Genomic DNA, 15,724 nt, shown 5'->3' on the forward strand with positions numbered 1-15,724 from the left:
GTAGCCATTAAATAAAGGATAGAGCTATATTTACTGATGTGGAAAGATTCCCATGACATATTGTTGAGTAAAAAGAGCAGGTTATGAAACAGTATAGGATCCCATTATAAAATCACACACACACACGCACACACACACGCACACACACACGCACACAGAGCCGTCTGGAAATCTGTTCACCAAACTGTTAACAGTATCTCTAGTTGGTGGAATTTAGGGTAATTTTTACTTTCTTCTTTAAACTCTATATTTTACATCTAAAGCATTCAAGAGAACGAATCATTTTCACTTGGGAATGAATACATAACAAGCAAACAAAAAACAAGGTGAAACCGTCCCCTGCCCGGATCACCGTCCTAATGTTTCCCGTGTCCTCATCTCGGGCATGCAGCTGTGAGGAGGCCCCAACCAGGAGGCGGCGCAGGGCTGCGGAGGGAGCCAGGCTTGGAGCCACGCACTCCAGGATGTGGATGTGGCTCTACCACGAACTGTGAGACCTCCGAGAAGCCACTTAACCGTTCAGAGCCTCCGCTTCCTCCATGAGTTTCTGCTTCTTGGACTGGTTGGGAGCCGTGACTAAGAGGCAGGCCAAGAGCCCACACGGTCTTCTGGAGAGGACAGACTGAGGCCCCTGCCTGCCCTGGCCAACCGAGGAACTCGAACCCAAGGCCTCACAGACCAGAAACAGAAGCCTTAAGCATCAGACATTTGTATGATTATTGGGATTAAAGTGTGGACCGTAGTTTTGACTTTTCCAATTTCTGTAACTCCGTGTGACCCTGAGCCCACAGCTTCCTGCCAGGCTGTGGATAGACCTGGGGGGAAGAAAGAGAAGTCTGTGAGGCCAAGGTCATCCTGAAGGACGTAGATGAAAATCGAGGCTCAGCAGGGCCAGCTGCAGGAGAGGAATGAGACCCTTAGACCCCCAGAGTCGGGGGACTCTGGGCAGCAGACCACAGTGGCCACTACCCAGAAGGGAAGCAATGTGCCGGAGATCACATGGAGTAAAGGATGGAGTGAATTCGAATCCAGCCGGCCAAAGCCCCCAGTTTAATCCCAATGATCATATGAATGTCTAACACTTAAAGGGTGTGTTTAGGGCGCCTGGGTGGCTCAGTTGGTTAAGCAACTGCCTTCGGCTCAGGTCATGATCCCAGGGTCCTGGGATCGAGTCCCACATCGGGCTCCCGGCTCGGCAGGAAGCCTGCTTCTCCCTCTCCCACTCCCCCTGCTTGTGTTCCTGCTCTCGCTGTCTCTGTCTCTGTCAAATAAATAAATAAAATCTTTAAAATAAATAAATAAATAAATAAAGGGTGTGTTTACTGTGCTGGTTGTGGTACTAGGCACTAACTCTAAGTTCCGGGGCCTACCGCTCAAACCACCCTCAGAAGTAGGTATTAGTGTTATAGCCTCAGTTTACAGATGAAGCAACCGAGGCTCGGAAATGATAAGTAACTTGCTCAAGGTCACTCAGCTGATAAGCGAGGACTTGAGCCCAGGCAGTTTGATCCCAGAGCCACTACATGATAAGGCCATGGTGACAAACTGGACCCTTGCCTTGCCCAGGAGCTCATGGCTAACAGGCATTTTTTTGAGTGCTTTTTGGAGAGGAGAGCATGGTGAACCTTGACCTCCACAAGCTGTCCACTGGTGTGCAGTGACAGCCCACGGAGGAGACTGAGCCTGCCTCGGGGCTGTGCCGCCCCACAGGGCCCCTGCTCTAAGGCCTCAGAGACCCGCCCCCCCCATGCTCAGGGAGTGCGGCCCGGCTGGAGGAGCCTGACCCCTCAGCCCTGCTCACAGCCCAGGTCTGCGCGGAGCAGCTCCACCAACCAGGAGGCTTGGGCTTCGGCCCCATGATCTCTGCAGAGCCCTGCCTACAAGTCTAGGAGCCTCGGTGTACTGAGCTGTAAACAGCAGCTCATTGCTATCATCACCTCTGGGTCTCTTTGCAAAGGCTGCTGGAGAAAAATGATCATAATACACATTGCAAACACCACCAGCCCCAACAGAAGCTAATCTTTGACAGCCAGCTACCCCACATTCCTCAGAGCAGCATGAGTCCGCCCTGCGGCGGGTGGGACCCTCCCGGCCTGTGAGAGGCTGTGATGGCAATCCGGAGCCCCGTGTCCCAGAGCCCGCAGCTGCACGGGAAAGCCTGACCTGCACAAACACACCGTGCGCTAGCCTGCTAGCCTGGCTCTTCTCCGTCCCGCCCGGTTACGCGTCTCTATCTGGGAAGGGTCTGCCTCCCCAAACAACCCTTTAAGGCAGAGACTGAGCCTGCCCTCTGCCAACTGCATGCCCAGGGCCAAGCTTCACCTAGAACATAGCTGGGATCCAATAAGGGATTTGCTGGGTGAATGAATGAATGAATGAATGAATGAGATATGATGTTAATTTTGCATTCTGGAAGGCAGATCGCTCCCAAGGGAGCTCCAGGAGAGCTGAGTGGCCTGGTCCTCCCTGGAACTCCCAGACTGTTAAAGATAGCCTGACAAAGAAAGGGTTACTGTTGGCATCATGGCTGGCCAGTGTCTACCCCCGTCCTGACGATCAGTCACCAACATTCCTTGTCACCTCGACTTCTCCCTCCCAGGGGAGCTATTAGTGCTGCCCCCATTCTTCAGGACAGGCAGGTGGAGGCTCTGAGAATCAAGGGGCTCAGTGGGATGTGAACACAGACACAACCAGCTGCAGAACACGGAGGGGGCAAGTCTGCAAGGGTCAGACCACACTCGAAGAGAATCTGCCCCACGTTCTGCCTGGGCAGCCGGCCTGCAGGCTGCAGGACACCCCAGCCAAAGTCCAGGCGCAATTGTCCTTATCTCCGGTGCTCCAGAGCCCCATCATCTTCTCAGGGCCCTGGTCAGGTGGGCCCCTGACCCAGAGCAGGAGGCCGGGGTCACCACTTGTCAGAGCCCGCACTCGCCATGATAACAGAAGTGCTGGCCCTGCTGAGGTTGGAGACGGGTGGGGCTCTGAGCTTATCTTGGGGAGGTCGGAATTCTGCAGCAAAGCTTCTTCAGCCTGCTGACTGCTCAGCTGAGCTCCGTTCAGGGCATGAAGTCCCTTCCTCCTCTTGCAGGGGGTACCAAGAGCCCAGAGCACCTTCTGCCTGCAGATGTGCTCAGCCATCAGCCCTCCTGGCTGAGGAGTCTCTGGCCCCACAGCGGAGAGTGGAGATGGCTCGGGAGGAGGAGCATCCAGGCTGATACATGCCCCTGCTCCTAAGACCCTGAATCGGTTTGATTAGCTGATTTCCTTCAGCAAGACGCCAGCTCTGAATGAGTGTGTGTGCGAGCACCCATGCATACATTATGGATGTGCCGTCACAAATGTAAGCACCGACCCCTGTTGCCAGCCCTTCTTCCTGCAACAGGACAGAGGAGCTGGGTCCTGCTCAGCAGAGGATGACGAGAAATATCCTCACCCAGGACCACAAGCTTTTGAAGCCCTCACTCTTCTTCCCACTTCCATTTCCATCAGAGGCTAAACAACATTTTATTAATTTTTTTTCAAGATTTGTTTATTTACTTGAGAGAGGTAGAGAGGGGGAAAGAGAATTCTCAAGCAGACTCCCCGATGAGTGCACAGCCTGACATGGGGCTCGATCCCAGGACCCTGAGATCATGACCTGAGCCGACATCAAGAGTCAGACACCTAACCGGCTGAGCCACCCAGGCGCCCCTAAACCACCTTTTAAAAGCCAGGCTTCCTCGCTTCAGGCGAGGATTTCCTCTGAGACTGAGAAGGACCCCCAAGGGGTAGGGTGGAGGTGGCACTGATTGAAACGCATCTGCTTGGCACAGTCTCCTCTTAGTCACCTTTGTATTTTTTTATTGTGGTAAAATATACATGACATAAAAATTTGCCATTTCAACCATTTTTAAGTGCACAGTTCTGTGGCAATGATCACATTCACATTGCTCAGCAACCATCACCACCATCCGTGTCCAGAACTTTCCCATCTTCCCAACTGAAACTCTGTGCACGTTACACACTACCTGTCCGTTTCCCTCTCCCCCCAGCCCCTGGGAACCACCATTCGGCTTCCTGCCTCTATGGGTTTGACTACTCTCGTCACTGTCTATAGGTGGGATCATACAGTATTTGTCCTATTGTGACTAGTTTAATTTCACTTAGCATGCAGTGTTCAAGGCTCCCCCCTTAGGGTAGCGTGTTGCAGAATTCCCTTCCACTGTAAGGGTAAATAATATTGCACTGTATGTAGATGCTACATTTTGCCTCTCCGTTCAGCTGTCGGTGGGCCCTTGGGTTGTTTCCTTGTAGCCAGTGGGAATAATGCTGCTGTGACAATGGGTATAGAAATATCTCTTCCAAGCCTCTGCTTTCAGTTCTTTTGAGTATATACCCAGAAGTGGGATGGCTGGATCCGTATGGTAATTCTATGCTTAATTTGTTGAGAAACTGCCCTCCTGTTTCCACAGTGGCTGCACCATTCCACACTGCCCCCAGTCATGCACAATGGTTCTAATTTCTCCACATCTTCTCCGACACTTGTTATTTTTTTCCCTTTTTCTCTTTTGGACTAGCCATCCCAATGGGTGTGAAGTGCTATCTCATTGTGGTTTGGATTTGCATCTGCCTGACAGGGATGTTGAGCCTCTTTTCCTGTGCTCACTGGCCACTTGTATAACTTCTTTGGGAAGATGTCTATTCAAGTCCTTCAGCAATTTTACATTTTTTAAAAACTCCTTGATGCTCTGCAAGTTGCCGTTTGGGACCATTTTTCTCTGAGATTTCTTGCTGGACCTGTTCCCCTGCCATACACTGCTGTGGGAACAGGAGGTGAGGGGGAGAGGGAGCCACAGGGAGAAACCTCACCCACCTGGGAAGCCGGCCTGGAGGATTTCACGCTTACTGCTTAAGAAATACAGAAGCTCACTTTGAGCTGGAGTCAATTTCTGGATGGCTCCAGCTCAGCAGGTGTGGCTCCCCCAAGACAGAGAGATGCAATTTGAGGGGACTTGGCCTGGGCTGGGAGGGCAGCTGACCCAGTGCCTGGTGCCATGAATGGGCAGTGCCCACCTCCGGAGCTACCGTCGGGCCCCAGTTACTTGGGATTTTCCGGGGAAATTTTCCTATCCAAAGGCCACATGACCACTAGAATCATTTACACACACACAAACCTTTCTGCTGATAGGCAAGATTTGCCATCAGGTGTGTGTCTGGAAAGGACAGGGCTGAGCTTATCATGGGCCTCAGCTCAGAGTTTAACACCATCAGCCCACGAGGCCTTTCTCCTGTTTTACTTATTTATCATCTCCCTTTATCCTTTGGCCCAATTCCTGGGGGACCCCTCCCCAGCCCCACCTTGGGTATCCGTTCTGATATGTTTGAAGGGTATCACTGCATCTTTGCAAGGCAGGCAGGTTTTTGTGTGCATGTGGCTTTAACTAACAAACCTTGTCCGGGACTAATAAACCTCATTCTCCTACTCACTTTATCTTTCATTTAACACTATGTTTTACAAAGCAATCCATATCCATTGCGTGTTTCTAATTCGGAGGATTCCATCCTGCCTTTCACCTCTGGGAGATGGAAACCGATGCCTCCATCTCTCGATACATCTTCACTCCTGAGATTATTAACTGAGTCAATCAAATCATCTATATCTTTGCTTCGATACATCTCTTCCTGAGGAAGTGGCTTCATTAAAATCAAACTATGGGGCGCCTGGGTGGCTCAGTCGGTTAAGTGTCCAACTCTTGATTTCAGCTCAGGTCATGATCTCAGGGTCGTGGGATCGAGCCCCGTGTTTGACTCCACACTCAGAGGGGAGTCTGCTTGAGGTTCTCTCCCTCTCCCTCTCTCTCTCTGCCCTGCCCCCATTTTATTTGTAATTATTGTTAATACTGCTGTATTAGGACTTATTTCTATCTTATTTTGTATATTCTATTTACCATACATTTTACTGTTGGTTTTTCCTCTCCTGCCTTCAATTTAACAGTCCAATTTTTTCCTGCTGATTTGAAAGTCTTTTTTTATAACCATGTAAAATACACATCTGTGAATGAGAGGGGCAAATCTTCCTTACAGAAGAATTTCAAATAATAGCTATAGAAGGAATGAGTGAAATAGAACATCACCATTTGTATACTGGTGATAATTCCTGCAGGTAAGATCCACAAATAAATGCTCATGTTAGTGAGCCAAACTCTAAGGAGAAGCACGATATTTGCAAAGACTCAAAGTATTTCCTCCAAAATATTGTTAATTACTGCATCGGTTTTAACATACATCCACAAATTCTTTGATACTCTTCCCTCTGGGGTAAGGAGTTTAATTCCTCTCCCCTTGTGGGTGGGCTGGACTCGGTGACTGGCTTCTCACGAATAGAATTTGGAGAGGGAGAAATAATATTACAGTGGAGAAGTCAGGCAGACACCATCTTAACCAAATAAACAAGATTAATGTTACTAGTAATAAATCATGGTTCTATCAGTGATATCATGACGGTTGATACCAATAGGATGTGATGAGGAGGGCACTGCAACTCTGTGATATTCTTCACCCAAATCCAAAACTGAGGTCTAATCATGAGAAGACATCAGACGAACCCAAATTGAGAGATATTCTATGAAATACCTGACCAGCCTGGGTGGTTCAGTTGGTTAAGTGCCCACTCTTGGTTTCAGCCCAGGTCCTGATCTCAGGGTCATGAGATCAAGCCCAGCGTTGGGCTCTGCACTCAGCTGGGAGTCTGCTTGAAGTCTGCCCCTCCCCTGCCAAATAAATAATAAATCTTTAAAGAAAAAAGAAATACTTGGCCAGTATTCTTCAAAAGTCAAGGTCATGAAAAACAAGGAAAAACTGAGATACAATCATAGGTGTAAGAATCTAGAGTCATGATGACTAAGTACGTCACAGTATCCTGATGGGATCCTGGAACAAAAAGTGAGTGAAATCTGAATAAAGGCTGCAGTTCGGTTAATAGTGTTACACTGATGTTAATTTCTTAGTTTTGGTAAATATGCCATGGTCATATAAGATGTTAGCATGAAGGGATGCTGAGCTACCTGTACTGTCTTTATGATTCTTCTGCGAATGTGAAGTTATTTCTAAATAAAAGTTTTAAAATACAGCTATATATGAAAAGTTTAAAGCAATCACAGTGGGGCACCTGGGTGGCTCAGTTGGTTAAGCAACTGCCTTCGGCTCAGGTCATGATCCTGGAGTCGCTGGATCGAGTCCCGCATCGGGCTCCCTGCTCGGCAGGGAGTCTGCTTCTCCCTCTGACCCTCCCCCCCTCTCATGTGCTCTCTCTCTCTCATTCTCTCTCTCTCAAATAAATAAATAAAATCTTAAAAAAATATATTAAAGCAATCACAGAGATGAGATAATACAGCAGTCAGAGATGATCAGTCATGAATAGATTTTTTAAAAATTTTTTAAATGAAAATCTAATTCTCATAATAAAATACCAATTAGGCACAAAGAAAGAATGGGGGACCTGGGAGTAAATAAACTAGCAAAAAGCAACAAGGAGACAAGTAGAGGGAAAACATAAAGGAGGCACTGAGTAAGAGACAGGAAGGTGAGAGTACAATGCTCTAATAAATTCTATGTACATAACCAGAACCTCAAGAATGGAGAATAGTGAGAATGAAGGGAAAAAATGTATTTAAAGAGAGAATGGCCGTGAGATTTTTAGAACTGGTAGAAAACATTATATCAGAGGTCTAGGAAGGAAAACAGGATACACTTAGCAGGATAAATAAAAATAAATCCATACACAGCTCAGGAAAACCGAAAACTGAAAACAAAAAGACAAGGATAAGATGGTAAAGACAGCCAGAAAAAGGGGAGCCTGGGTGGCTCAGTCATTGGGTGTCTGCCTTCGGCTCAGGTCACGGTCCTGGGGTCCTGGGATCGAGCCCCGCGTTGTCGGGCTCCCTGCTCGGTGGGAAGCCTGCTTCTCCCTCTCCCACTCCTCCTGCTTGTGTTCCCTCTCTCGCTGTGTCTCTCTCTGTCAAGTAAATAAATAAAATCTTAAAAAAAAAAAGCCAGAAAGAACAGATCACCTGCAAAGAACAGCTAGGCAGACAGCCAACTTCTCAACAGCAAAAGTCAGAAGCTAGTGAATACAATTTTGCAAATACAGATGCAGAATAACTGTCAATGTAGAATTATGAACTCTGAGAGACTATCTTCCAAGTTGGAGGGTGGTAAAAATTGAGGATTTACCATCAAGAGACCTGCACTGCTGGCAGAAATGATCTCAGAAGAGTAGTCTAAGATAGACGATAAAGGAGGGAATGCTGAGTAAATGTATGGAAATAACGTATATAAACCAAAATTTGTCTTTACAAATAATAATCATCATTGTTATGGAAATTACGGAATTGCGCTCCTCAGAGATTGCCCTGGTTGACAAAACCACCCCCAACATATGAAAATACTCATTTCCTCCTCTCTCTGACCACCTATTGCCAGACTTTATGATTTTTCCTAAACAAATAGGTAAAAATGGTACTTCACTGAGTTCTGATTTACATTTCTCTTAGTATGAATCTGTTGGTATGTTTGTGATTCCTTCCTAGTTTTTTGACTTTGCCTGTGACTATGGGGTCTTTTGCATAGTGAATTTCTTTCCTTGTATGTAGCGCTGTTTTCTCCTTTTCTTTCAAAGCTTACAGGTGCGGTGCCATACTTAGAAGTGCTTCCCCATACCCAAAGTTATTTTTTCATTCTCCCATTGTTGCTCCACTATTTTGTGGTTTCATGTTTTAACATTTACATATTTGGTCCGTCTCAGAATTATTTTGCTGTGAAGTAGAAGGTGTGGATATAAACCTGCTTTTCAGATGACCACCCTGTTTGTTCGGCAAAACTTTATCATATCCTGAATTCCCTTGTATTTGAATCTATTCCTGTACTTTCTCTTCTGTTCCACTGATCTGTCTACTGCTGGCCCAGTATCACACTAGTTTAATTATTTTAGCTCGATAAGATAAGACACTCTAATCTCTAATAAGTCTGGGGTCTTTACATTTGTCCTGGATATTCTTAGTTGTTTGGTTATCAAAAAAAGATCCTGTTGCTATTTTTATGGGACTCGCTAAATTTATACAACCTAGAATAAATGGACTTTCTAAAAATGGGCTATGTCTTTCCCTTTGTTCAGATCATTTTTTGTATCCCGTAGTAAAATTTTAAAATTTTAGTCATAAATGTACTGCATAAATCTCATTAGGTTTATTCCCAGCTGCTTCATTTTGTGGTTGTTATTGTTTGTTTTTGTTATTATATGTAGATTATTTTCTTCCATTAGTTTTTTTGTTGTTGTTGTTTTATTTTTTTTAAGATTTTTATTTATTTGACAGAGAGAGACACAGCGAGAGAGGGAACACAAGCAAGGGGAGTGGGAGCGGGAGAAGCAGACTTCCCGCTGAGCAGGGAGCCCGATGCGGGGCTCGATCCCAGGACCCTGGGATCATGACCTGAGCCACCCAGGTGCTGCCTCTTCCATTAGTTTTTTAACTAGTTGTTGTTTGTAAATGTGCAATCTATGGTTTCTGAATATTAATTTTTTAAAAGATTTTATTTTATTTATTTTTGTATGATTTTATTTATTCACTTAGAGAAAGAGAGAGAGTGCCAAAAGACAGAGAGGGAGGGAGAAGGACAAGCAGACTCCATGCTGAGCACAGAGCCCAACACGGGGTGGATCCCACCACCCTGAGATCATGACCTGAGCCCAAACCAGGGAGAGTTGGACGCTCAACCAACTGAGCTACCCACATGCCCCTAAAGATTTTATTTTTAAGTAACCCCTACACCCAACGTGGGGCTCCAACTCAACCCCAAGATCAAGAGTTGCATACTCTACCAACTAAGCCAGCCAGACAGCCCACTGAATACTAATTTTAAATCAGACATCTTACTGAATCAGTTTGCTGTTTGTAATACTTTCTTTTTAATTCATAGATTTTTTTTTTAGAGCATTTTTAGGTTCATAGGAAAATTGAATGGAATGTATAGAGTCCCCACAAACCCTCCGCTCCTCCCCTCCCCCACCCCACCCAGCCTCCCTCACCATCAATATCCTACATCAGAATGGTACATTTATTATACCTGATGAACCAACATTGACATACTACCAACCAAGGTCCAAGTCACTCTGTGTGTTGTATATTCTCTGGGTTTTGACAGATGTATGACATGTATCTATTTTATAATATCATACAGAATAGTTTCCCTGCCCTAAAAATCCTGTATATACCTATTCATCCCTCCCTCCCTCCCCATGACCCCCTGGGAACCACTGATCTTTTTACTATTTCTAAGAAGTTTTGCCTTTTTGAGAATGCTATACATTTACCTTCTCAGATTGGCTTCTTTCACTTAGCGATATGCATTTAAGTTGCTTCTGTCTTTTCATGCCTTGAGAGCTCATTTCTTTTTAGCTCTGAATAATATTCCATTGTCTGGATGTGCCACAGTTTACTTATCTGTCCACCTAGTGAAGGACATCTTGGCTGTTTCTAAGTGTTGGCAATTACAAATAAAGCTGCTATAAACATCCACTTGCAGGTTTTTGTGTGGCATTTCAACTCATGTGGGTAAATACCAAGAAGCACAATTTCTGGATGTAAGACTTTGTTTAGTTTTGTAAGGAACCACCAAACTGTCCTCCAAAGTGGCTGTTACATTTTGCATTCCCACCAGCAATGAATGAGATTTCCTGCTGCTTTACGTCCTCACCAGCATTTGGTGTTTAATATGTTTTGAGTCAGATCTTTTGGGTTTTCCAGGTATAAAATTATGCCATCTGCAAATAATAATAATGGTTCCTCCTCCTCTCCAATTTCTGTGCCTCTCTGTTCTACTCTTATCAAATCACATTGGTTATTACATCCACAAAAATGTTAAATAATAGCTGTAAAAAGGGACCTATCTCTCTTGTTCCTGACTTCGAGCTGGGGAGAGCTTCTGGTGTGTCCCATTAAGCGCAATGCTGCCTTTGATACCAAAATAAATATCTGTTATCATGTAAATGAAGTATACACCTACTCCTACTATATGAAGAGTGTTCACCAAGATTAAACTGTTGAGTTTGTCAGCATTTATGGCAGTTATCATATGATTTTTCTCTTTAGATCTATTAATATGAAAAATTATAGTGATAGATTTCCTAATATTAAACCATTTTTATATTTCTGGAAGATAGCCACTTTTTAAGAAATCCACTTGAATTCTTCACACACAAAAAAACTTTCTTATCTGAACCCTTGTCTCTGAAAAAATTGTTAAATGCACAAATATGGAAAAGCTACTCTTCAAGTGCTCCTATTCCTTCAACAGATCCAAGTTCATCTATAGAAAAACCCCAGAAAAACCTGGGGTCCCTTTGGCTGGAGAGCCACAGACAGATGGCCTAAAGGACCTCCGCCCCACGTACAAATATGGAGCCTTGCTTAGCTTTAGGTCAGACAAGATGTGCTCTTTTGCCTGAGGACCTGCCGCCTGGCCCAGGAGTACTGGGCCAGGAGCCTCACCCAGCCTTCAGGTGAGCCACTCCCACTTCTTAGGGTCACCAGTCAATTCTGTTAATGATCTGAGATCTTTGTTTCTCAACTTCTTTCACAATCCTGGGGGTACAAGGCCAGCATCCCTCGTGAGAGAGAGAGGTAACAGGAAGCAAGGAACAGAGGTCAGGGTCACCTGGACATGGTGTGTAGAATGGGGAACCTCTGCTTCTGCAAATCAGATCCTGTGATCACCAGCCTACCGCTTCTCTGTGTGTCTGGTTCTGTCCTTAACTCTGATGCTATCTTTCTGGCTCTCTCTTTCCAGTTTGGATGAGTCCTTGACCCCCGAAGTGTCTAGCAGCAATTCCTGGCTCATGGCGAGTGGGAGTTCTTGACAGGCTCAAACAGGGACACAGCCCAGTCTTCCTAAAAGCTTTAGTGGGCGAGTCCCTGAAAAGGGTCAGGGTTTAGCTGAGACAAGACCAAAATGAGGGACACCTGGGTGGCTCAGTCGGTTATGCGTCTGTCTTGGACTCAGATCATGATCCCAGGCTCCTGGGATGAGTCCTGCCTCCAAGCTCCCTGCTCAGTGGGGAGTCTGCTTCTCCCTCTACCCCTACCCCCTGCTCATGATCTCTCTCTTACACACTCTCGCTCTCAAATAAATAAAATCTTAAAAAAAAAAAAAAAAAAAGCCAAAATGAAAACAGCCCAGGGCAAGCCGCACCGCAAGCTTAAGGTAGAACTAGATGAAACTGCTAATAATCCGTTGGTTTTGACCTACCAGAAAACGGCTGTGGTTCAAATACAAAAGCTGCCTTTGAGAAGGAAACAGTCACAGAATCAAATCTGTGGTGCCACCCAGTGGTCAGAGCAAATACAGAACTTGTTTCCTGGAGGACGTGGTTAACAACAGGGTAACTGACGTTCCTGGAGCTCGCACTACGTGCTGGGATTAGGAGCTTTGCACAAGTGATTATTGAATGCTACTAGGATTTATGGCAATAATTACTTATTTTGATGCGCCACAAAGAGCTCTTCTGAGGTAGGCGATAGGTATTTATCCCCATTTTTAGAGGTAAAATGAGGCCCAGGGGACTGAAGTGAGGAATGCAAGATCGCACAGCTGAGGGAGGCCCACCCAGGTTTGAGCTGAGTCTTGACTCAGAGTCACGCTCTTCACATCCAGCGGTTCCCCTTCCCGTTTTAGACAGACGATGAGGCTCCCGCGCTGGAGATCCAAATCCTCGGAGGTCCCAGCTCAGGCTGTTCCAGGTACACACGCCTAATGTCTGAGCACTTTGCATCACACAGGAACAGGAGATGTTAGTGGAACAAAAACAGGCCATTATATTAGTAGTTTTTAAAAGCTGTACTAAAAATAGTTCATTAAGGGGCGCCTGGGTGGCTCAGTCGGTTGAGCATCCCACTCTTGATTTTGGCTCAGGTCATGATCCCGGGGTCCTGGCTGGGGAGTCTGCTTCTCCCACTCCTTCTGCCCCCCACCCCCCACCGCTCATGTGCTCTCTCTCTCTCTCTCTCAAATAAATAAATAAAATCTAAAAAAAAAAAAAAAACTTAAAAAAAGTAGTCCATTAAAATAAAAAAGAACACTGTGTGCTAAAAAGAACATTGATCAAGTAATTGTCAGTTTAGTGAAGTTTGCTCTGGAAAATCTTCTGTCCAAACATTAACCAATATTTGTGTAATCTGGATTAAATGTGTCAAATCTTCCTTGGGGGTAAAAATGTCCCCTGAATCAAATGGTATGTCCAAACATTCCTTCCCCTGATGCCGTGGCTGCTTCCTCCATCCCGTGAGACGCGTGGGGACAGGAGAATGAGCTGCTTTGTTAGGCGGCTGAGGACACGACAGAGCAGGCAGGACGTCCGCCATCACTGAAGGCTTGCGCGCTGGGTGCAAGAGTCGGGGCGGGGGGGGGTGCTGGGATGGCCAGAGGGAGGGATCGTCAGCCTGCTCCGGGGCACAGGGCTCACGGGCAGCGGAGCCAGCTCCATCCCCAGGCACCGACTCCGGCCCCTTGACCACCTGAGAAGCAGCGCTGCACAGCGGACCTGCCACTTGCGAGTTGGGAAAACCACAGGAGGACCTGAGCCAAGACCTCAGCTCTTCCCGAGCTCGCACAACCTGAGAACTCTGGTCCCACCCCATGTGGGCCAAGAACGCGGTAATGGTTTCAGCACAGGGACCGCACCTACCTTCCAGTCTCCCTGATTCAAGATGGCGGCGAGGAAGAAGGAGATGAAAGAGGAGGGGGGACAAAGGAAGAGGCAGGGGACTGGAGGACGGGAAGATGGGAGGCTGAGCCCTGACCCAGGGAAGAGAAGGCTTCAGGCTTACTCCATTTCATCTTCAGGCTTAGGAAAGGCTCTCATACCAGGCTGCTGTTTCTCATGTCAACTTTGGGTGTCTATCTGAACTTTGTGAACTGTACATGTATATTGCTTTGATTAAAAATGTACATTAAAGGGCGCCTGGGTGGCTCAGTTGGTTAAGCGACTGCTTTCGGCTCAGGTCATGATCCTGGAGTCCCTGGATCGAGTCCCGCATCGGGCTCCCTGCTCTGCAGGGAGCCTGCTTCTCCCTCTGACCCTCCCCCCTCTCATGTGCTCTCTCTCTCTCATTCTCTCTGTCTCAAATAAATAAATAAAATCTTAAAAAAAAAAAAAATGTACATTAAAGGGCGCCTGAGCGGCTCAGTTGGTTAAGTGACTGCCTTCCGCTCAGGTCATGATCCCAGGGTCGTGGGGTTGAGTCCGGCGTTGGGCTCCCCCTGCTCAGCGGGGAGTCTGCTTCTCCTTCTGCCGTTCCCCGGCTGGTGCTCTCTCTCTGTCAAATAAATAAATAAAATCTTTTTTAAAAAATTACATTAAAACAGGAAGGACTTCAATGAGACACAAAGAAACCGAAGGATGACAAAGCATTACCCTGGCAGCTAGAGAGCCAAAGATCCCATGACGGTACCTTCCAGCTGGGCCACAGGGGGGGACATGAGCCTGTGTCTCGCCTTGTCCTGACAGTGTTCCCATGGATCCACCACTGTCTTCCAGTGGTTCTTAGCCTTTGTAGCGTCCCGGACCCTTTTGGGATTTTTTGGTTTTGTTTTGTTTGTTTGTTTTTAAACATTTATCAAGACATAATTTACGTAACATAGAGTTCACCCATTTAAAGTATACAATGTAATAGTTTTTAGTATATTTAGAGCCCTTCCCCTCTCACCCACTGACCCACAATGGACTGTGACAATGAGAGAGAAATAAACCTTTATTATGGTAAGGCACTGAGATTTGGGGTTATTTGATACAGCATTTAGCCTGCCCTGACTAATTTGGCTCCACCTTTGGAGAAACTGCCTTTACCTCCTGGATCTCAGTTTCCTCATCTGAAAATGAGGGGTTCAAAATAGGGGCTCTCTTGGTTGCGTTTCAGCTATAACACTCCATTTATAAATTGTGTGGTTATTATTTCCAAGTGGTTTAAAACTCTGCAAGGACTAATTGTAGAATTTCTCAACTATAATAAGGAGTAAATTCTCCATTTACAGATGTGTTGTGCTCCAAAAGACCAGGCCCCAGACGCTTTTGAAATTAGAAACCATTATGCACCCCAGGAAAAACAATACAGATATATGCATACACACAAAACTCTCCATATAATTTCCTGGGTATAGAGACCCCAAGTTAGAAACCACTGTTCCACATGCTGATGGCCAACCAGACTGTTTTTCCAATCCAGAACCTTTTTTTCTGAGCTTCAAACGTTCAACTGCATTCCTCAAACCTTCCTGGAAATCTCCCAAGTGCCAGGTAGCCAAAACCGAACTTAAAATCTTCCCCCTAAATCTGCTCACCTCCCATATTCCCTCTCTAGGGACTGGAAACTTCATTCACCAGTTGCCTAGGTCTCCGAGACCTGCCATCATCTTGGACCAGTGGTCCTCAATGGTGGCTGGGAAATTGGATATCCATGTGGGGGGTAAAAAACGAACCTTGATCCTTACCTCCCATCGTATATGAAAATAAAAATTAATTCCAATGTATCAAAGACCTAAACAAAAAGCTAAAACTATACAATTCTAGGAGAATATATTTGTGACCTCACCTTAAGGTAGGCAAAGACTTCTTTGGGCACAAAACATAAACCACCAAGAAAAATTTTTGATAAATTGGACACAGTCATAATTAGAAACTGGCTTTTTACCTTTA

The sequence above is a fragment of the Leptonychotes weddellii genome, chromosome 1 (genome assembly GCF_054177405.1).
Source record: "Leptonychotes weddellii isolate Sample4059 chromosome 1, ASM5417740v2, whole genome shotgun sequence".
NCBI classification, from domain to species: Eukaryota; Metazoa; Chordata; class Mammalia; order Carnivora; family Phocidae; genus Leptonychotes; species Leptonychotes weddellii.